Below are 22822 nucleotides of genomic sequence, written 5' to 3'. Positions count from 1 at the left end.
GGTGCTAAGTGATGGCGATCCAAACTGGGCAGCAACTTTCCTGGCTTCAGCACTGGTCTCAGCATCTTTTTCCTTCTAGGCCAAGAGTAACATGGTTTCCAGCAAGCGATCCATCTTTGTCTGCATGGAGTCAATGTCGGTCCTCATTGAAACTTGATTTGCTTCAAGCTGTTCAAGTGTCATCTTGTATTTGCGGCGTGTCTCGTACTGGTGTCGAGTAGTCAGCGTTACTGGACAAAGGGTAGAGTATGGTGTAAGTTTTTGTTTCTGGATAATGATATGCAATGCATGTTGATGATATGAGAATGCATGAAGTTCTGCCATGTTTTTCGCAAAGGAATACAAATACTCAAGATCATTCATACGTTGGGTACGTCAGGATAAAAGGAATAAGCAGAGGTTACTCTAATCACAAGAAATTCCCCAAAGGTGGGTTCTAAAGTTATGTTTACGAGGAAGGAACTTAGACTCACGGATCAGGTTCAAAACTTCCTCGCAATGGTGGGCTCGCCATATTGTGATGGGAGTTCTGAAATGATCTAATCTAAGTGGGATTCTCGTATTGTTCGAACAGGGTGTAGACCCTTCGTTTCAATACTACATAATCACCAATCATGAAAACCAAACTTGGGTTTAAGACGAGGTCCCTAGAGTCACGAATCGTGTTTAGAACCTCCCCCACAATGATGGGCTAGCCATATTATAATGGAAACTCCAAACAGATCTACTCCAGGTGGAGTCTTCGTATTGTCCCAATGAGGTGTACACCCCTCGGTTCAATACTACACAACTCCAGGTTCTAAGTTTTTCTCGAAGCTCGGGTATGGAGCTTATCTCACAGCATACACCAAGTCCCATATCAAAGTATTAAAACACATTACATACAAGCAACATAATAAAACACAGAGAAACAAGCATGGAAGATAAGAACATCTTCTAACAGTCCTAGCAAAATCAGACTAAGTTAGGCTAGACTCTCTCTTGCTTGGAGCAGGATCCCCAACAGAGTCGCCAGTCTGTCGCACCTCGAAAATGATAATGCGATCCCTCGCGATGGAACGTGGAAAATTATGTTCGAAACAGAGTCGCCACCGAACTTTATGTATTCCAATGAAGGAATAGGTAAATATCGAGAAAACCTTTAGGAAAAACAGAATAATGGTCGTCGCAACCATATTCGGGTTCGGGAGTCGATTACGCAAGGGGAAGGTATTAGCACCCCTCACGTCCGTTGTACTCAACGGGAACCTTTTAGTCTGATTTTTCTATTTGACTGTTAATTGAATGTTATTTGCTTGCTTCGAGTGATTAGAATTGATGATAGATATGGATGAAGACCTCAGGAGGGGGAAATGGGAGGTTTTTTATTAGTGTGCTCGCGAAGATACAGCAATCTCCTGCCTACGTATCCTTATGGTGCAATAAGGAAATCAGAGCATTCGTAGTTCGGGCTACTACGAATATTTGGTGGGTTTGTTTTGATGAACGACTGTGTAGGTTGGCGTTCTAACGGCTAAACGATGGCTTGTCTACTCTCGGTGGAGGCTCTAGCACTGGTTTGTTGGGCGCATTAGAAAGGATTGACAGTGTTCTTTTTGAAGGAGTTTTAGTCACGCGGGGGTGACAAGTTGAATTGAAGTGTTTGATGTTTTGTTTGACTGGTTTCGATCGCTCGGGGGTGAGAAGTTAGGTTTAATGTGTTTGATATGTTTTTTGAAGAACGACGAAAGATTGAGCAATGTGGTGTACATCAATCGTTCAATTCTTTCGAGGAATAATAAGGCGAACACCTTCTACCCCTTTTTCGTTCGAATTATTTTTGAAAGTTTGTTTGCGGATGTTGAATATGCACGGTAGTGAGGCGTACGCCTCCTACTTGCTTATTCAAAGAATAATGAGGCGTACGCCACTTATTCCTTTATCCAAGTTTATTTAAAATGTATTAATCAGAAGTCGATGATTTGAGCAATGTGGCGTACGCCAATTATTCAAATAATCAAGAGATGGCGAGGCGAACGCCTCCCACCTTTTATCATCCGAGGTTTGATTTGTAAAAAGATATGTTTTTAGATATTGTATTTGATTTGCGAAAATAGTTTGAATTTTGAATTGGTAGGTTTGGATTTGGTATGTTTAGAAAGTCGATGATTTAAGCAATGTGGCGTACGCCAATTATTCAAAAATAATCAAGGAATGGTGAGGCGAACGCCTCCCATTATCTATTGAAGTTTAAGTTAAAGTTTATTTTGTGAATTTGTGTTCGATCTAAGAGTTGATTTGAGTTTATTCGATTGTGTTTTTGATGACGAAAATTCGAGCAATGTGGTGTACGCCAATTATTCGAATGATCGAAAGATAGCGAGGCGTACGCCTCCTATCCTCTTATCATCTGAAATATGGAATTAAAAGGATTTGGAATTTGTAGAAACGATTAAAAAATAGTATGATTTGAAGTTTTAATCGGGTGACAAGAACTCGAGCAATATGGCGTACGCCAATTATTCAAGTGCTTGAGAAAATAGTGAAGCGAACGCTTCCTATATATTTTTCATCCTAAAATTTATGTTTGAAAGAGAAAATTCTTTAGAAGTTAAATGGTTTAAAGAATGGTTTGAATTCGTGTTTATGAATGAAATGAATTTTATTTAGTGTATTATTCATCTACTCGATTAATCAATAACCAAATAGGTCTCATTGTAAGAAAGCCCAAGAGTAAGCTACGTGAGGTTGATGGCGATGCATAAAAGCGATCGACTTACAAAGGTGTTTTTGAAAATGGGCTCGATATTTGGATCGAGAATTGTGGTTTGTGCTTTTTGAAATTGGTTTGGGTCGATGATGAATTGAAATTGAATTTGTCTATTATGAAAACATGGTGGAAAAGAAAATCCTTTAATTATTAACTCATTAGAATTTGGTTAAGTTGATTAATTGAATTAATTAAGATTAATTATCAAAATTATTTAATTATCTCAAATAATTAAGTTAATTAAGATTAATTAATTGAAATGAATTAATCAAACAAAAGTCCAATTAATTAATTTTTTAAGAAAACAAATGAAAATAAGTGACAATGTTGATTTACAAAAATTGAATCGGTGTACTCAAACCGGTTTGTACATGACGACCATGAAATTAGAATGTCGTATGTAAAGATTGAAACTCGGTGAAAATATACAATTGATATATTGAAATTTGGGTGGTGTAGCAACATGAAATCGTTGAACCCAAGGGTTTAATCCAATTCAAAATGTAATGAAATACGATAGTATCACCCAATTTATTTACAATATTGCTCTCAACATATTCCAAATCTCATCAAAAGATAATGTACATAAACAATTAGTAATTGAAAAACTAACACAACTATTTATGGTTTCTGGTGATCACTTTTAGCCATAGGAATGACATACGTTTCAAAATTAACATGCATTTCAAGCCATTACTACACTGTATCTTACAAAGTAATATGTAACCTGTAACATTTTCTATGGTAGACAAGAAAACCTCATGTGATGCGTTCGGTTTAGGGTAGAAAAAGTATAATATGTGTGATTTAAATTGCAATGTACATCACAATCCAAAACCAAATAAAGTATGATCAAAGACTAACAGTAGTCACACACAAATATTCCCAAATGCAGAACACCACAAGGTTCACATGCCAAATAAAAATCGCAATGTAACAGAGAATGAAACAATCAACAACATCGTCGGATATGAACAAAATCATACAAACTCATACACTAAAACAACCATCAACAATTATGACAAGAAAATAGTTGTTGCAATGTCGTTGTATTGTTAATATTCATGACAGGTTTGATGTTATGCTTGTTTGGTATACCTGTGTATAGGAAATCAAAGACGCAACAACAATACGGCGTAACCGACTCGGCGTAACCGTCTTGAAACTCGATTTGAACTTAGCAGTAACTTGACTTGTTCGCTAGTGTCGAGAGTTTTGACAAGTTTATGATGCACTCTCGAACCGATGTCGTCGGCAGCCATAACAATCTTGCAACTCAATGGATGATGAATCCAACACCACAATAAATAAAACCACCTGCAGAAACAGCATCCACAAATGGAGTCAAATTGCAATAAGTGATGAGTTTTAGAAGCGTTGTATCAACATTTGCAGAACAAATATCAGTTGGTGTCTGGCAAAACTCAGTGGCCTTGATGAAACGGAATCGATGCTAAGGTTGTAAAATGAATTTGTGAAGGATACGAGTGTGTTTTTCGGCATGGCGAGAGTTGTCGTGGGGTTTGAGCGGTGATTAGGGTTTAGCGGCGGAGATGATGGGGCAAGGGTTCGCGAGCGAAGGAGAATAAGGGGTGTGCATTTGGGTTCGTAATGGGTTTTGGAAGATGTTGAGTAGGTTTTACAGTCGTGGGTGGAGGTTGATGAAGATGGTGAGGTGTTGGTTGAAGGTGATGATGAAGAAGACGATGGCGGCGGCGAATGGGTTTTGACGGTGGATTTGGGTCTGTTGTGATGGAGAGTTGAAGATGGAGGGTCGCGGCGGAGTGGAAAATGAAGGATGGGGAAGATGAAGGTTTTGTTGGTTCAACGGATATGGAGAGAATGAAGGTGATGGCGCGGTGAAGGAGAAGGTGAGTTGGGAAGATTTGGTGTTGTTGTTGATGGGTGAAGAGATTTTGTGAGTGAGGGAATAGTGTGAGGATGTGAGGTTATTACGTGAGGGAGTTTTTAGTGGATGACGCGTGGAGGGAGAATCAGAGTTTTCCTTTTTTCTTTTCGTAGGAGTAATTGAGAGAGAGCGTGAGAGTTTGTTGAGAGTGGAGAGGATATTATTTTGTCTGTTACGATCTTATGGGATTTTGAAGATCCAAGAAAATATTATCCTTCTCTCTCTTTTTTAAAGCTTTTTTTTCTTATATTACTATCATTTATTTTTTATAATTGATAAATAAAAATAAAAATTAAATCCAATAAACAATTTCATCCTTCAAAATTATTAAAACGAAAGCGTGAGAAACCCGATTTTATTTTGATGATTAATATGTCAAAGGAATAAAAATATAACGACCAAAAGTGAATAAAAGTCGGGCAAAAAATTGCTCGAAAAATTAAATCAGATGCACTAAAATGATCAGTACAAAATATACTTATTGAAAAAAATACAGCGTTTCTTCAAATTCTGAAATAAATTTGCACCGATTAAAAGGCTGAGACGGGTCCAAACGCAACTGGAACAGCTGCTGAAAAATACAACGAGTACACCAGGTTAAACTACGTGAATCGTAGGTTAATAATACTGGCGTCTGTGATTTTAATTTTGAAACTTTTTACCCGCTGATTTTGCATGTTCTTGAGAAACGATTTAACCGATTTGTCTGTATTTTCAATAAATTCATTCTGACTGACATTTTAGGTATTATTCATGATGGAATGTATGTCATGCTATGCATATGATGCAAAAATAAAAATGAAGTTAATTCTATGAAAATTTAAATATGCCCGAACAAAATTGGGGTATGACAGGCGCCCATTCATCTGGCGCCTGCATGTCATGGTCATGTGGGTGCTAATCCCTCAGGCGCCCATGTGTTTTGTACAATTGATGTTCCGTCTCTATAAATACCACACCTTGGATTCAATATTTTTCACTCAAACTCATCTCCTAATACCATAACTTGTCTAGTTCAACCACCATCAATTTCAATTTTCTCTATTTCAACAATGTCTGCATACATTCAGAAACGAAATGCTGATGTAATATTTTCTGTCGTTGCGGCTCCGATACAGGTTTGACTTTGGAACACAGATATGTTTGAACGTCTTAATCGGACATTGTACAGTTGGTTAGAGGGAGAAATTGGAGAGGGTGAACGAATTAGAAGAATATAATGGCTTGTGTCCATGTTCAACAAACACGGAGAAGTGCGCGAATGGGTCGATATTAAGACCGACCAAGACGCTCGTAGGATGATGCATTACATGTTCACAATTGTTTTGATGGTTGTAATTGCATAGTTCTTGTATTGTATTTGTTATAATTATTTGTGTTATTGTTTATGTAATGGTACTTTCGTCACAGACGTCTAATATGAAATAAATTTAGTTTTTCATATATTGCAATAGAGGTACATGTAAATTTATCTGGTTGTGCTCGTTCCAACACTAGGACAGTTATTACAATTGTGACCTAGTTGACGGCATGAACTACATAGTCTAACCATTTTGTACGTTGTATCCATTTTGGTTCGAATCCGGGTGCTGTTTGGGCGACCCTTTTTCTTCCTTCGCATAACTTCGTTGTGCCAGACGATGTCCCCTTGATATTCTGGCCAATAATCCTCTTTTGCCACTAAGGAAAAACTAATTTTATAAACATTTGAAAGGCTGACGACTTTGTAAACTTCAGATAGCAAGTAGGATGGATCCCTTCGAACCTTTGAGCATGCCGCAATGACATGGGAGCAAGGGGTACGAAAGGCTTGGAACTTTCCGCAGTCGCACCAACCTCTATCTAGTTCGACTCTATATTGTCCCATCGGCATGCCCTCATTATGATCCATGGACTCGGCAACACTAAACCAACCTTTACTTTGGTCGAAGACCATAACCATGTGTGTGTTTGCTTTGGCAGTTTCATGTCTGATGAATTTCATTGAAGCATCACTGAACAACTATCTAGATTGCAACACTGAACTCTATTTTGAGCGTCTGGTTTCAAACAACGCCCCTAGCCTGAAATATGTAGCCTGCACCAAAGCGGTTATTGGTAGGTTACAGATGCCTTTGAAGACAGAGTTCATTGATTCCACAAGATTTATTGTCATGTGGGCCCAACGCTGACCGTTGTCGTATGCCCTAGTCCACTTCTCCAATGGAATACTATCGATCCATCGTACCGCATCTTTGTTTGACAATCTTATTTCCTCGCGGTAGTGTTTGAAAGAAGATTCTGATAATGTGTAACCTGCATTGACAACCTTCTTCCGCAACGTCTTATCTTTGATTTCCCGCATGAAATTCTGAGAAATATGTCTAATACAAAACACATGCGTCGAAATATTTCCCGCATGAAATTCCGCAACGTCTTACCTGCATTTACACATTCCTCTTTTGTGCAAAATGTGTCACCTTGTTTCAAAGATCCTTGCATCTGCACATAAGGATTGTACCATACATCTGCTGAAGGTTCATCTGAACCCAAATTTAACCTTGTCATGTGTTGGGGTGGACAGTATACATGACTTGCTGGTATTGGCTCCTCTTCCTCTTCAGCATTCACCATCGAATCAACCATGATCTCAGCTTCTTCTTCGTCGTCATCTTGAACATTCACCTCAGCTTGTTCATCATCAGTCTCACAAAACACTTGTGACTGATCAATGTACTGAGACACCTGTTGTTGATGTGGTAATATATACAACTCTATATCGTTGTAACCGGATTGTTCGTGACTGACAAACATATGCTGAACATCATCATTATCTCGAATCTTCTTCTAATAAAATTTTACCTAGTTTTCTGCAAACCAAACCGGATTTTTATAGATGATTTGGCCCACATTACTGCGCTGCAATTTCTTTTCTATTCTTTGTTTCAGATGCGAAAAATTTAATCGTCGATTTATTGTAAACCGAGTTACTTCTGTGTTCCGAAAACAAAAACTGAACAACTGATGATCAAATATATCACCTTCGACATGGGCACTGATCATGTAATGTTGTGTGGAAGACATTTTGTTCAAATATTAAATATGTAGATAGCTTTGGTGGAATTGAATGCATTGCTAAGTTGTTCATTTGCACGGCATAAATAGCGTTGCATTGCTAACTTGGTCATTGCATTGATAACTTGGTCATTGTCTGTACAGACTTAACCATGCATGCAGTAGAAAGAATCAAACATGCAGAGAAAAGAGTGACAAGAACACACATGTGCCAGGGAATCAAGGAATCTCTGAACACTGAGCCCTAATATTCCCACCTAGGCGCCCATTCCCTAGGCGCCATAAAGTAACTGGGGCGCCAAAAGGATGGGCGCCTCTTCAGAAAAATTGTACTTAGGCGCCACTAGGAAGGGCGCCCCTTCCCATTGCCCTACACTAAGGCGCCAAGAGGAAGGGCACATCTTCCTTGCGTGTGAAGAATCACATGCAGGCGCCAAGAGGAAGGGCGCCTCTTCCCTTGCATGTGGATTCTTCACATGCGCCTAGAAGAGAGATTCCTCACATGCTTTCTTAAGTTTGTCATTCCCGTGTCTTCTCTTGCCATTCCATGCAACCAATCACATTCATCTTAGGTTGCAAACCAACTCACTCATTCATCTATAAATAGTCTCTCATATCAACAATATCAAATCATCTTCATCAATACTCAATTATATTCTTCTACCACACTTGTTTCCTCTACCACACTCAAGCTTTGCAAAATCAAATCATGTCTTTGTTGACTATGGGCGATGAACACAGAGGCACACTCGAGAATATCTTGGCATTTGTATGTTATCTCTCTCTTTTTACTTTTTATATTTTTAGTCTTATACCTTTGTTATCTATGTTTTTCTTACTTCTTATTGAGTTGTATTTGTTGATTATGTATTTCTTCTTCTAATGGTATTTTCTTAATTTTTTGTTATTAGGATCCGAAGCGGTTTAGATGTCGTGTACATGAATATGTACCCCAAGATCATTTAATAGAACCATATATTAGAGTATGTGTATTTGGAAATCTACTCAACATTGTTTCGTACTCAGTGGACTACAAGTTCATTCTGGATTTGTTGGAGAGGTGGAGACCCGAGACCCACACATTTCACCTTCCGATTGGTGAGTGTACCGTCACACTTGAGGACGTGTACATGTTGTTGGGTCTCCGTATAGACGGAAAGGCAATGAATGGTCGAGTTAACCAAGACAACAATATCTGCAATGAATTATTGGGTGCCCCTTTGTTAGACGACGAAACTGAGGGAGACACATCCGGTCAAGCAAGGGGGCAAGGTATAAATTTAAAATACCTTAAACAGTATTATGCCAATATAGTATTGTTCGACGATTCAACCGAGTATGAGAAAATAATAAAAGCTCGGTGTTATTATGATTTTATTTGGTAATTTTTTGTTTCCAGAAAGTACAGGTAATTCTGTAAATATAATGTATTTACCTTTATTACGCAACATTAATAAGGTAAACACTTATAGTTGGAGTTCAGCTGTGTTGGCCCATCTATATAGTGCAATGTGTAGAACTGCAAAAAACAATACATGTACTTTTTTTTCATGTGCATATTTGCTTCAAGCTTGGGGTTGGTCAAGAATGTCGTCGCTCGCTCCTATAAATGAGCGCCCATTCGTGATCCCGTTTGCAACCAAGTAAGTCTAACACTTTACCATTCACCATTTAGTTAATTATATTTTATATTATAATTAATAGTAAACAATAATTTTCACTTCTTTTTTATCTTAGGTGGTTAGTAAATAGAAGGAACTACAAGATGTGTCTGAAATACGCTATTGTAGTCTATCGCAATCTATTGGACCACATTGGACATGACGATGTAATAATCCTACCCAACTATATTTTAATTTAAAAATACTTCTCAAATTATTTTCCATCTAATCGGTTCGTATTGTTTTACAGTTTGTCTGGAGGTCATATCTGGGTCTAGATCATGATGTGAACCATGACGATGCTGCAGTTTGGACAGCGAAGACACCGATTATCCGATTCACTACGGTGGAAATGCACCAGAGTGACCGGGTCAAACTGCAGTTCGGAATGCTACAACAGATTCCAGAATCTCCCACCTGTTTGGGGAATTGACATCAAAAAAGGGTTGATGCACAATGGGATTATTCTGACTGGAGAGACTTTGCAAAAGAGATGTGTCGTCAATGGAGGAATCAACGATAACACATCTTGAACGAACCAATCATCCATGGTGCAAGATCGACTCAACAATATATGGCATGGTTTAGGTCGGTAACAACTCAGCAATTTGCATCTGAGCCGCGGTATTTGATGGATCCACGCCAACTTGCTTCGTCATCGTACGCCCCACAATAATTCACCACCCAACACCAATGTGAACCCACCCAAACCCAACAACCAACCACACAACATCAACCAACCACATACACACAACAACCAAACATCCAACATCGCAACCCGTTCATGCCAACCACCCAACAACCAACCATCCAACGTCACAATCCATTCATACCACCCACCCAAACAAAAAATCAAGAATCAAATCCCGCAACCACAACTGCCTATAGCCCAGATGATTCATATGGGTCAGTTCATCGTAGCCCCCCACCAATGACCACCCAAACATCCCATCAACATAACACCCAACCATTGTTTAACTATAGTACGCCCCAGGAACCATTGCTTCATTTCCAAAACGACTCAATGACCCAATTTGGGCAACTATATTGTCCCCAATTCACCCAACCCAATGACCTAACTACGATGACATGGGCACCGAACTCCATTACGGAAGCGCCGTTGGCCAGAGCCCCTCCGGATATTAGGAGCAAATGATGACACATCTGTCAAATACCGCTGGAACTTCCGTCGGACCTTCCAACCAGCCATCGCACGATCAAGTCAACACACAAAGACCCCAAACACCTCAAGAAAATCGTGGGAGACCTCGGAGACAAACTAACCCACCGGGATGTGGAACAGGGGGACGTTATAATCGGGTCGGTCATTAGTTTATTGTCAGTCCAATGTAACCAATTATTACATCATCAATGAATTTATTTTTTTCATTACTATTTCTTATTTATTAAATAATAAAAATTAAATATTAATAATTAAAAAAAATAGCAGGGGGTGTATGCGTCAGATGAATTGGCGCATACACCAACCAAATGCACATATGCGCCACTAGCATTGACGCCTCCTCATGAGGAGCCCGATGCATGCGCCAATGCTATTGGCGTCTTCTCTTAGTGCATTGAAGGTGCGCCAATTCATCTGACGCATCCTCTAAAAAACCTGGTTATTTTTGTAATTTTTCTGAATAATTGATTTTTTTTTATTTGAAAAAAATAGTTATTTTGAAAAAATAATCAATATTAGATATCCCTATTCTAGGCAAAAAAAAAAACAATTGGTTCAAATTGGATGGAAGCACCATAAGCAAATTGAACATAATAGTATTATCAGAGAGAGTAATAGAATGGTGGATGGTGGAAGGTATAGGATTAATGGGTTAGAGATAGAGATATATTGTCCTATGTGATTGTTATGCCCAATGTTAAGTTGGGGACCAAGACAATTTAGATTTATAAATAAAATTGGCTGGAACACAATTTTTTTCCCATTTGTAGAGATGATTTGGAATGAAGCAAAGGTACAAGACAAGAAAAAGTCTTTGTTGAAGACTCAAAGAAATGAAATACAATTTTTCGGTGCCCATGTCATCGTAGTTAGGTCATTGGGTTGGGTGAATTGGGGACAATATAGTTGCTCAAATTGGGTCATTGAGTCGTTTTGGAAACGAAGCGCCGTTGGCCAGAGTCCCTCCGGATATTGGGAGCAAATGATGACACATCTGTCAAATATCACTGGAACTTCCGCCGGACCTTCCAACCAGCCATCGCACGATCAGGTCAACACACAAAGACCCCAAACACCTCAAGAAAATTGTGGGAGACCTCGGAGACAAACTAACCCACCGGGATGTGGAACATGGGGACGTTATAATCGGGTCGGTCATTAGTTTATTGTCAGTCCAATGTAATCAATTATTACATCATCAATGAATTTATTTTTTTCATTACTAAATTCATTTTTTATTATTATATCATCAATGAATTTATTTATTTTGTCTTGTACCTTTGGATCAAGGAAGAATAATAAAACAAAAGATTTTTTTTTCTCTGAATAAATTCTAAATAATCCGTTTAGAAACCTTTCTTTTTCTGAAAAAATGAAGAATCACAAATCTCATTATATTTGTAACTTTCCGTTTCTAAAGAATTGAAGAATCACAAAAATAAACGTACAATTTCCATGATTGCATTTATATATCATTTACTTATTTTCAAAATAAATATGCTCAATTTTATATATTATTTATAAATTTTTGTACTAAAATACAATAATATTCCACTTAGAATATTTTATTTTATTAATTAAGTTCTTTAATTTAATTATTAGATAATAAAATAATTTTTTAGTAAAAATCGGAACACTTATATGTGACATCGTAGGTTTATTACTAATTCGATAATATAATAATCAAATGTATTAATTAAGATAGACGTCTAACAACACTCATTACATCTCGATGATACGAAATATTTATTTTCTTTCCAGAACCACTAGAAGAATAGTAGAATATTTTTCTAATGTATAGTATTGTTGTCAAACTCTAGTTTATATATATATATATATATATATATATATATATATATATATATATATATATATATATAACTTAAGAAACTCATTTCTTTTTTGATTGATTTTTTCTGGTTAAGATTTTAATTATAGAGCTCAAACACATTATCAAGAGTTAACGGATCTCATCTTGATTATTCATTAATTATATCAGTATTTAATCCTATCCAATATCTTTTTAACTAGCATTTTAGTGTATTAGGTGTCTAGAATCAAAATACAATAAATAACTTGTTAATTATGTAATCTCAGGTCTAAAAAATTATTGTATTTCTTCTTGATTAATATTATAACTTGGTAATATTAATCATTAAAAAAATTCAATTGAGTTATTAATCTTGATCATAACGTATGTATCATCTATATATACAAATTAATAAATGAAAGTTATTAATCTTTATTCAATAAAGAGCATCGCATATATATTGATCTATGTTACAAAGTCAAAGGAAATAGTTCAGAAAAATCTAATTGGGCTTAATAAAACAACATAAGATGGGCTTGTTCGTAAGTCACAAAGGAAGATACAAAAGCCCATTAGGTTTATCACTTGAAGAATTCCTGATTAAGCATCCAATAGTACTAGTATTGAGCTGGATTTTGGTACTGTGAGTTGTCAACCGTTGTCTTGCAAAAGGATAGGAACAAACAATAATTTAGAATTTTCTTTTATTAATTTTATTATAATTTTAGAGGATAAGGACAAGTGTCTCTAGATCTTTCTTCTATGGATGTAATTGTGGATCCCTACTCTATAAAGGGAATGACGGATGAATGAAAAAGCAGAAAATATAATATTCTTATTCTACTATTATCTCTCTCTCACCTTAAGACTTTTCCCTACACAGGGAAATTTAATTCTGGTGCTTATTTTCTAACAATTTGGTGCTCTCATTTGCTTACATCATGCCTCCCCGACAACAACCACCCGAACCACCATCACTGCAGCAATTGCAGGAATTTGTCAACAATTTAGCAGCATCTTTTACATCTTTTCGTGAACAACAAGACCACCGCCATGCAGTGGCGGAACTGAGGGGGGACGTGGGAAGACCACGACCACCCCTCAACTTTTTTTTTTAATTCATATATATTAAATTACTAAAACATCCTTATTTTAAATTAAAATTATTTTTTATTTTTTATTTTTCATTCAAAGTTAGGTTAAAATAGAGATAAGGTAAAAAAACTCTTACCTTTCCTTTCTTTCTCATATGGGTTTGCTACCGACACCGGAATCGGAACAAATTAAAGTGATCGGCATCTAACAGGTAAAAAACTTTATTCATTCTTCTTTTATAAAAAGTAACAAATTAAAGTGATTGCTTGATTTGTGTTTTTGAGATTTTTAGGGTTCTTCTTTCTTGATGTGTTAAAATAATCTATATGAGGTTTATTAAGCCAATTCATAACACTGTAATTTATAAATATAGTTATACACTGTAATAAGGTTTATTTAATCATTGTTGCTGCTAATTTCTAATAGTGAAGTTACCAATATATGAAAACGGATTAAAGTTGATTAATTAAGTTTATTAACTTTTTCCTCTTTTAATTTTTATGTTCTCTAAATTGATTTTTGAATCTGATATGATATTATAGGAAGAGTAAAGATGAATAATAGGAAAATTGATTCTTTTTTCAAAAGGAAAGCATGTGAAATTGAAAGAGAAGAGAGAGATGAAGAAATTATAATCCCGACATCCGAATCTGAAACAGTTCTTAAGAATCCAACAATTGAAGAGCATCATGGTTTTGAAAATTCTATGGAACGTGATCCTGGAAAGCGTCCTCCGATTTGGCAATATCCACCAAATCAAGTGGATGCAATACAAAGAGCTTATCTAAAATGGGGTCCATATCAAATTCATTTAGAAAACTATCCTTTGTCCAGTAACGAGGATCATCCGAGAAGGTTTCAACATACTTGGTTTAGCATATTTCCATCATGGTTAGAATATTCACCATCTGAAGATGCCGCATATTGCTTACCATGTTACCTTTTTAGCAAAAAATTAAGTGGACGTCCCGGATCACTTGTCTTTATTTCTATGGGTTTTAGAAATTGGAAGAAAGTTAGGAATGGAAAACATTATTCCTTTCTTAAACACATAGGGAAGGATCCTTGCTCACCACACCAACAATGCAATGAAAGTTTGTCAAGACTTGTTGAATCAAGAAGGTCATATTAGAAATGTTATTCAAGTGCAAAGTTCAAGTCAAAGAATGAATAATCGGTTACGACTCAAGACTTCAATTGACACTGTTCGTTGGTTAACACTACAAGCTTGTGCTTTTAGGGGTCACGACGAAAGTAGCAAATCAAGAAATCAAGGTAACTTTCTTGAGTTATTGAAACTTTTAGCATCCTACAATGATGAAGTTGCAAAAGTTATGTTGGAAAATGCTCCACAAAATTGCAAGTATACTTCACATCAAATTCAAAAAGAGCTCTTGCAAATTCTTTCTAGTAGGGTGAAAAAGAGTATTCGTGAGGAAATTGGTGATTCCAAATTTTGTATCGTTGTTGATGAAGCTCGTGATGAGTCAAAAAAGGAACAAATGGCTCTTGTATTAAGATTTGTTGATAAAGTTGGTTTAATACAAGAGAGATTTTTTGATGTGGCACATGTTAAAGACACCACATCTTTAACTCTTAAGGAAGCAATATGTGATATACTTTCTCGATATAACCTTGATATTTCTAATATTCGTGGCCAAGGGTATGATGGTGCTAGCAATATGAGAGGATAATGGAATGGTTTACAAGCCCTCTTTATGAAGGATTGTTCTTATGCATACTATGTTCATTATTTTGCTCATCGATTGCAACTTGCATTAGTTACATCATCAAGAGAAATCAAACCTGTTCATAAATTTTTTGAGAAGTTGATCTTTGTTGTGAATGTTGTTTGTTCTTCTACAAAGCGTCATGATGAGTTACAAGCTGCCCAATTAGAAGAAATTGCTTATTTGTTAGAGATTGATGAGATTGTAACTGGTAAAGGTGCAAATCAAGTTGGTACATTGAAACGAGCTGGAGATACTCGTTGGGGATCATATTACGATTCAATTTCTAGCTTGATAAACATGTATGAAGCAACTTGTTTAGTTTTTAAAAAAATTGCAACAGATAGAGGGAGTTATGCTACACGTGGGGATGCAGATAGTTGTTACAATTACTTGAAGGCATTTGATTTTATATTTATTTTGCACTTGATGAAAGAAATCATGTGAATAACAGATATGCTTTGTCAAGCCTTACAAAAAAAAATCAAGATGTAGTTAATGCTATGAACTTGGTTCGTTCAACAAAACATCTTATTCAAGGTTTGAGAGAAAATGGTTGGGATATATTGTTTACTAAAGTGGTATCTTTTTGTGAAAAACATGGTATTGAGATTCCTGATCTTAATGATGTTCATTCAACAACAAGATTTGGACGCTCCCGTCTTGAAGAGAATCAAGTCACAATTCAACATTACTTTAAAGTTGAAATCTTTTTCACTACCATTGACAAACAGTTACAAGAGTTGAATAGTAGATTCAGTGAGCAGGTGTCATACCCCAATTTTGTCCGGACATTTTAAATTTTCATAAATTCAATTTAATTTTCAGTTTACATCATATGTACAGCATAACATGCATTTTATCATTAATAATACCTGAAATATCAGTCAGGATAAATTTATTGAAAATACAGACAAATCGGTTGAATCTTTCCTCAAGTACGGACAAAATCAGCGGATAGAAAGTTTCGAAATTAAAATTGCAGACGCCAGTATTATTAATCTACGGTTCATGTAGTTTAACCTGGTGTGCTCGTTGTATTTTTCAGCAGTTGTTTCAGTTGTGTTTTGACCCGTCTGAGCCTTTTAACCGGTGCAAACTTATTTCAGAATTTAAAGAAACGCTGTATTTTTTCACTAAGTATATTTTGCACTGATCATTTTAATGTATCCGATTTAATTTTTTGAGTAAATTTTTGCCCGACTTTTATTCATTTTTAGTCGTTTTAATTTTGTTCTTTCGTCAAAATAGTCAGATTAAATAAATAGAATTTCCCATGTTATCATTTTAATTTTATCATGATTATTTTAAAAATTGTGAATTTTATTTGATTGAAATTGATTAAGTCATCTAAAAGCAATATTATAGGCATTTTAATTTATTTAAATAGTGTGTGCTTCTTTGATTCGATCCGGACCATCAATTCGAATTAATCAATGGTCCATGTTAAGCAATCCATGTTTTTCCTTTTTCATCCAATCAAAAGGTAGAAATTAATTGAATAATAATTATAAAGAAAAATAATAAAAAGGGTCTCTCTCTCATCCAACGGATATAAAAAGAAAAATAATAAAAAAGGGTAAAGGGAGAGGAGACCACCAACGTCTCTCTCTGCTTAAATTCACACACACGCGTCTCACAAAGAAAGAAAATCCTCTCTGGAGATCTCTCTCACTCACCTCACATTCTTCTTCCTCACTACACACCAAAACCACCTCCATCTTCCTCTCTAAATTCAGCCGAAAATCGTTTCCTCTGCCTCCTAAAAACAATCACCGCCGCTCACCGCCGTGACCCACTCAAACCATCAACAGTAACTAAATATCCCCTCCATTTTGGTTTATGTCGTCCGACCTCCATAACTCCCTCCGCCGGATTCTTTTCTTCTTCGCCAATCGCACACCGTTCACCACCGAAACAACCGCCGGCTATTCTCCTTCCATTTCCTCCTTCAATCGAACACCACCACGCCGTGAATCCATCGCTCCAACCGTACTCCGACAACGACCACACCATCACAACCGCCTTGCTATTCCCGTCTCCGGTGACTCGTCCTTCAACGAAAAACACTAACAGCAACATCATCTCTAAACGCAACAACCTCCTCGATCGTGTATTTTCCGTCGCTGTCGTATCAACAACTAATAGCCGAATTCTCATTTCCGATCCAAACTCTGTTTTCCGCTTTCAGGCATGTGAAGTTCGTGCTGCTTTATGTCAGATTTGTCTATTTTTATGCAGGTTGCATAACGCGGGCGACACGAATCGGCAACCACACCGACGAGATTCGTGATTCATATTAGCGCTGGAGCGGAGTTGAGCACGAAGCCAAATTTCAAGCGCGATTTGGGGTCGTTGAAAAGCGCAAGTCGATGCCCTATATACGGTTGGATTCTCTTTTTTTTAAATTCCATATCTTGATTCGGTTTAATGGTTGATTTACTTTGCTGCATTTCGATATGATCATATTATATGTATTTTGTGGTTAATAATCTGTCACCTAAATATATACAAAAACACCTCTTCTGCATCTTTTACGGTTGCGGATATTTCATTTCAAATATTAATACCGGTATGGAGATGATGTTTTTTTTTCTTTCCAAAAAGGTTTACAAGGAGGCGCTTATGTTCATAGCTCATGACTATTCAATTAGAATATTATGCTTGTTGATTCTTATTTTAATGTCTTTTGATTAACTCCTTATTACTAACAAGTTTGCTGTGGCGCCTCGTGCAAAGGCCCATATTCTCTCTCAAAATGTGATGTGTGCTTTTAGTATGAAAAGTAAAGTTTGGTTTCAAGCTATAGTTTGAAGTTTGGAAATGAGTGATATCTTGAATAATTAATTGGTTTCGTTAATCATAGAGCATGAAGTGGAAGAAACATTACCTGCTCATGTGTATCAATCTCACGTGAATAGGAAAAAGAAGATTTAGGTATTCTTTGTTGCCATGGTTAATAACAGTGCCATAATTTGTTTAGATTGTGATTGGGTCTTCATTACATCTAAAAAAAATTCAATTAAATTGTGATTAGATAATTAAAATTTTAATTAAATTGGATAATTCCGTTAATTAATTTTAATTAACTTAGTCATTAGATTATTTCAATATTTAATCTAATGATTTGGATAATTACTTTTAATTACCTTAATTAGACAAATTAACTGAATTTCAATCAATTAATTTTTGTTATCACAAAATCACTTTAAACCACGAAATCCAAATCAATTCATCATCATTTCAAAACGATCTCAAACCATAAATAAATCATACAATTCTCGATTTAATATCGAGTCCATTTTCAAACACCCTTGTAAGTCGATGGCTTTTAAAGCATCGCCATCAACCTCACATAGCTTACTCTTGGGCTTTCTTTCAATGAGACCTATTCGATTTTATTTAATCAAGTAGAAGAACAATACACTAAATAAATTCATTTCATTCACAAAACACAAATTTAAAACCTCGATCCAACGTCGAGTATTTTCATTCAAAATTAAATAAACATCTAATCACAATTAAATACTATCCCATTTAGAAATGAAAAAGGAGATGGTTTTGAGTTTTCAACTCCTTTCCTCGATTATTTGAATACGAATTCTTTTACTCGGTTAGTCGAATAATCGTCGTTTCTAATTCACTTAAGCACAAACAAATCAAATCCTTTTATGATAAGAAATGAAAAGGGAGATGACTTTGAGTCTTCAATTTTTCTCCTCGACTATTTGAATACAAGTTCTCTTACTTGGTTAGTCAAATAATTGTCGTTCCTTTACAAACTTCTAAACCCCTATTAAAATCAAATTATTTTCTTGATAAGTTAAATGAAAAGGGAGATGACTTTGAGTTTTCAACCTCTCTACCCAATTGTTTGAATACGAGTTCTCTTACTCGGTCAGTCGAACAATTGTCATTTTTCTGTAAATTAATAGATTAATCAAATCATTTTATAATGAACTATATGAAAAGGGAGATGGTTTTGAGTCTTCAATTCCTCTTCTCAAATGCTTGGATATGAGTTGTCTTACTCAGCCATTCGAGTACTTGTCATTCATTCTAAAATACATCAACCATATACAACCTTATTTTCATAAATACTCATATGAAACAGAAAACGGTATAGAGTCTTCTATTCCTTTTCCCGATTATTAGGATACGAGTTGTCTTACTCGATTATCCGAGTATTTGTCATCCATTCAAAACACCTTAATTATTATCAAATCCTTTTTATAATTAAGGATGAAAAAGAGGGTGGTCTAGAGTCTTCTATTCCCTTTCCCGACTGTTAGGATACGAGTTGTCTTACTCAACTATCCGAGTAATCGTCATCCAACCAAAAACATCTCAATCAAACAAAACATCCAACATATTAATCCAACTTGTCACCCTCGTGTGATCAAAACTCTTTTCAGAAAGAACACTGTTTAATCCTTTCTAATGTGCACAACAAACTAGTGCTTAAGCCTCCGCCGAGAGTAGACAAGCCAGCGTTTAGCCTTTAGAACGCGATCTAAACAGTTGTTCGGTAAAAGACACCAACCAACCGTAGTTCCCTGAACTACGAATGCTCGGACTTCCTTATTTAAGGATACGTAGGTAGGAGATTACTGTATCTTCGCGAGCACACTAATAAAAAACCTCCCCTTTCCCTTTCTGAGGTTCTCATCCATTTCTATTTTTAATAATTTTATAACCAAAAGATAACAAACAAACATAAATTAACACTCAAAATGCACATTAGAACTAAAAGGTTCCCGTTGAGTACAACGGACGTAAGGGGTGCTAACACCTTCCCCTTACATAATCCACTCCCGAACCCGAATATGGTTGCGACGACCATTATTCCATTTTCTTAAGGTTTTATCGATATTTCCCTATCCCTTCATTGGGATAAATAAAGTTCGGTGGCGACTCTGTTCGAACGTAATTTTTTCCGCGACCATCGCGAGGAATCGTATTTTTCGAGATGCGACAGCAGGCAATGGATTTGTTAACTCTTTCTTGTTCTTTATCTCCTAAGGATGGATATAAAGCTTTTAGCATTGATATTATTTGTTCTTTAGTTGAAAAATATTATCCTATGAATTTTAGTGATCAAGAGAAGAATAATTTGCAATTTCAACTCCAACATTTTCTATTTGTTGCTCGTCAAGCATCAAACTTGAATAATTTATCAACTATTCAAGAACTATGTTCATGTTTGGTTGCATCTGGACAGGCTGAAACTTACTTCTTAATTGATAGACTACTTCATCTTATAATGACTCTTCCCGTTTCTACGGCCACAACTGAGAGGTCTTTTTCAGCAATGAAAATTATTAAGACTAAGTTGAGAAACAAGATGGATGATGGGTTTATTGGAGATAGCATGACAGTATATATTGAAAGGGAGATTAGTGCAAGCATTAGTTCGGAGTCAATTATTGACGATTTCAAGTCACTCGAAACACGTAAAGCATTACTTTAAGGTAGTTTTAAGTCATGTAATTTAAATTTTTAGTAATTAACTTTGTATTTATTTTAACTTTAATGTTTTATTTAAAATACTATTTACATTTTATTTATAATCTTTATTTTACGTTAGCGGCCATCCCAAATTTTTTTATCTGGCTCCGCCACTGCCGCCATGAAGGTTATCTCACCTTAATTCAAACCCTTCCCTCACAAATATCTACCCCTATCCCTAGTAACAACCGAAATTCCAATAGTGGCTCAAACAATAACCAAGAACCTACAATCAAACCCCCAAAATTACGTCTGTCACCATTTGATGGAAATAACCCACTTGATTGGATTTTTCAAGCTGACCAGTTTTTCACCCACTACTCCATTCCCAACCACCAACGCTTGGCTCATGTAGCAGGTTATATGCAAGGTGATGCCCTTGGATGGTATCAATGGATGTTTCACAAACTTCTATTGTCGATATGGGATGCTTTCATTAAGGTTTTGGAGGTCCGTTTTGGTCCCTCTGCTTATGACAACCATCAACAAGCATTGTTTAAACTCAAACAAACAACAACAATGACAGATTATCAAAGAGAATTTGAACGCCTCTGCAACAGGGTAAACGGTCTTTCACCTACCGCTATAATTGATTGTTTCGTTTCTGTTTTGAAAAATCATATTCAAAATGAGTTAGCTATCCACCAACCCACCAGCATATCGCAAGCTATTGGCTTGGCGAAACTAATTGAATCAAAAACACTTGCTTCCCGACCTTACCAAACTAACGCCTCTAAGTTTTCTAAACCACCACTGTTACCCACTCCTTTCACTCCTACTTTACCAAAACCACCATACCCACAATAACATATTCCAATATGCCGTCTAAACCCAACGGAAATGCAACAACGAAAAACCCAAGGCCTTTGTTTCAATTGCGATGAACGTTTCCATCCCGGTCACCGCTGCAAAACAAAACCCTTCTTGCTTTTACTCACAGATGAAGAACATTTAACCCTAATCGACACAACTGACCCCACTTCCACCCCTGTTGAAACCCATGATTCACCTGCATCCCCTACGGAAACCGAATTTGAAACAGCCCCAGATTCCATTCAACTTTCATTATAGGCAGCCACCGGCCAACCATCTCCACGCACCCTTCGCTTCACTACCTCCATTTATGGCCACAATCTCATTGTCCTAGTTGACTCAGGAAGCTCCCATAACATTATACAACCTAGAATTGCAACATTCCTACACCTACCCATTCACAATTTCCCATCTTTCCCTGTCATGGTTGGAAATGGTGAATACTTGCATTGTTCCGGCATATGTATGGATACACCATTAATGATTCAAAACCACCTTTTCACAATCCCTCTCTATGTACTACCAATTCAAGGGACAGACCTAGTCCTAGGAGTCCAATGGCTGTAAACACTAGGACCTTTTATCTCTGATTTCTCCGTCCCCTCAGTGCAATTCCACCACCAAAATACACAACTTACAATCACCGGCACCAAACCACAACTTGCCACTCCCGCATCCATCCACCAACTTAGAAAAATGATACACACACACACACTCAGTGGCCATATTCCACTCGGTTACCATGATACCCCTCACTCAATCTACCATAAGTCATGCACAAAATGATTCAACAGACCGGGACAACTTTATCCTCAACTGTCACCCAGATATACAACAACTACTCCATCAATTTTCCCACATTTTTAACAAACCAAAAACTCTTCCCCCAACGAGACCACATGATCACCACATACATCTAAACCCCAACACCCAACCCATCAACATCAAACCATATTGATACCCCCATTATCAAAAAGACGCTATGACAAAACTCATTTCAGAAATGCTTCAAGATGGTATCATCCAACCAAGCACTAGCCCTTACTCGTCCCCGGTACTATTGGTCAAGAAAAAGGAAGGAACTTGGCGTTTTTGTGTCGATTATAGAGCCTTAAACACCATCACCATCAAAGACCGATTCCCCATTCCCACTATTGACGAACTCTTAGATGAGTTGCATGGTGCGATATTCTTCTCAAAAATAGACCTCCGTTCGGGATATCACCAAATCAGATTGGTTCCAGAAGACATTCATAAAACAGGATATCGCATTTTTGATGGGCATTACGAGTTCCTCGTTATGCCCTTTG

This window comes from Lathyrus oleraceus, chromosome 1 (assembly GCF_024323335.1).
Source record: "Lathyrus oleraceus cultivar Zhongwan6 chromosome 1, CAAS_Psat_ZW6_1.0, whole genome shotgun sequence".
In the NCBI taxonomy this organism is placed as follows: Eukaryota; Viridiplantae; Streptophyta; class Magnoliopsida; order Fabales; family Fabaceae; genus Lathyrus; species Lathyrus oleraceus.
The sequence above is the reverse complement of the archived record's forward strand: the minus strand, read 5'-3'. Positions refer to the sequence as shown.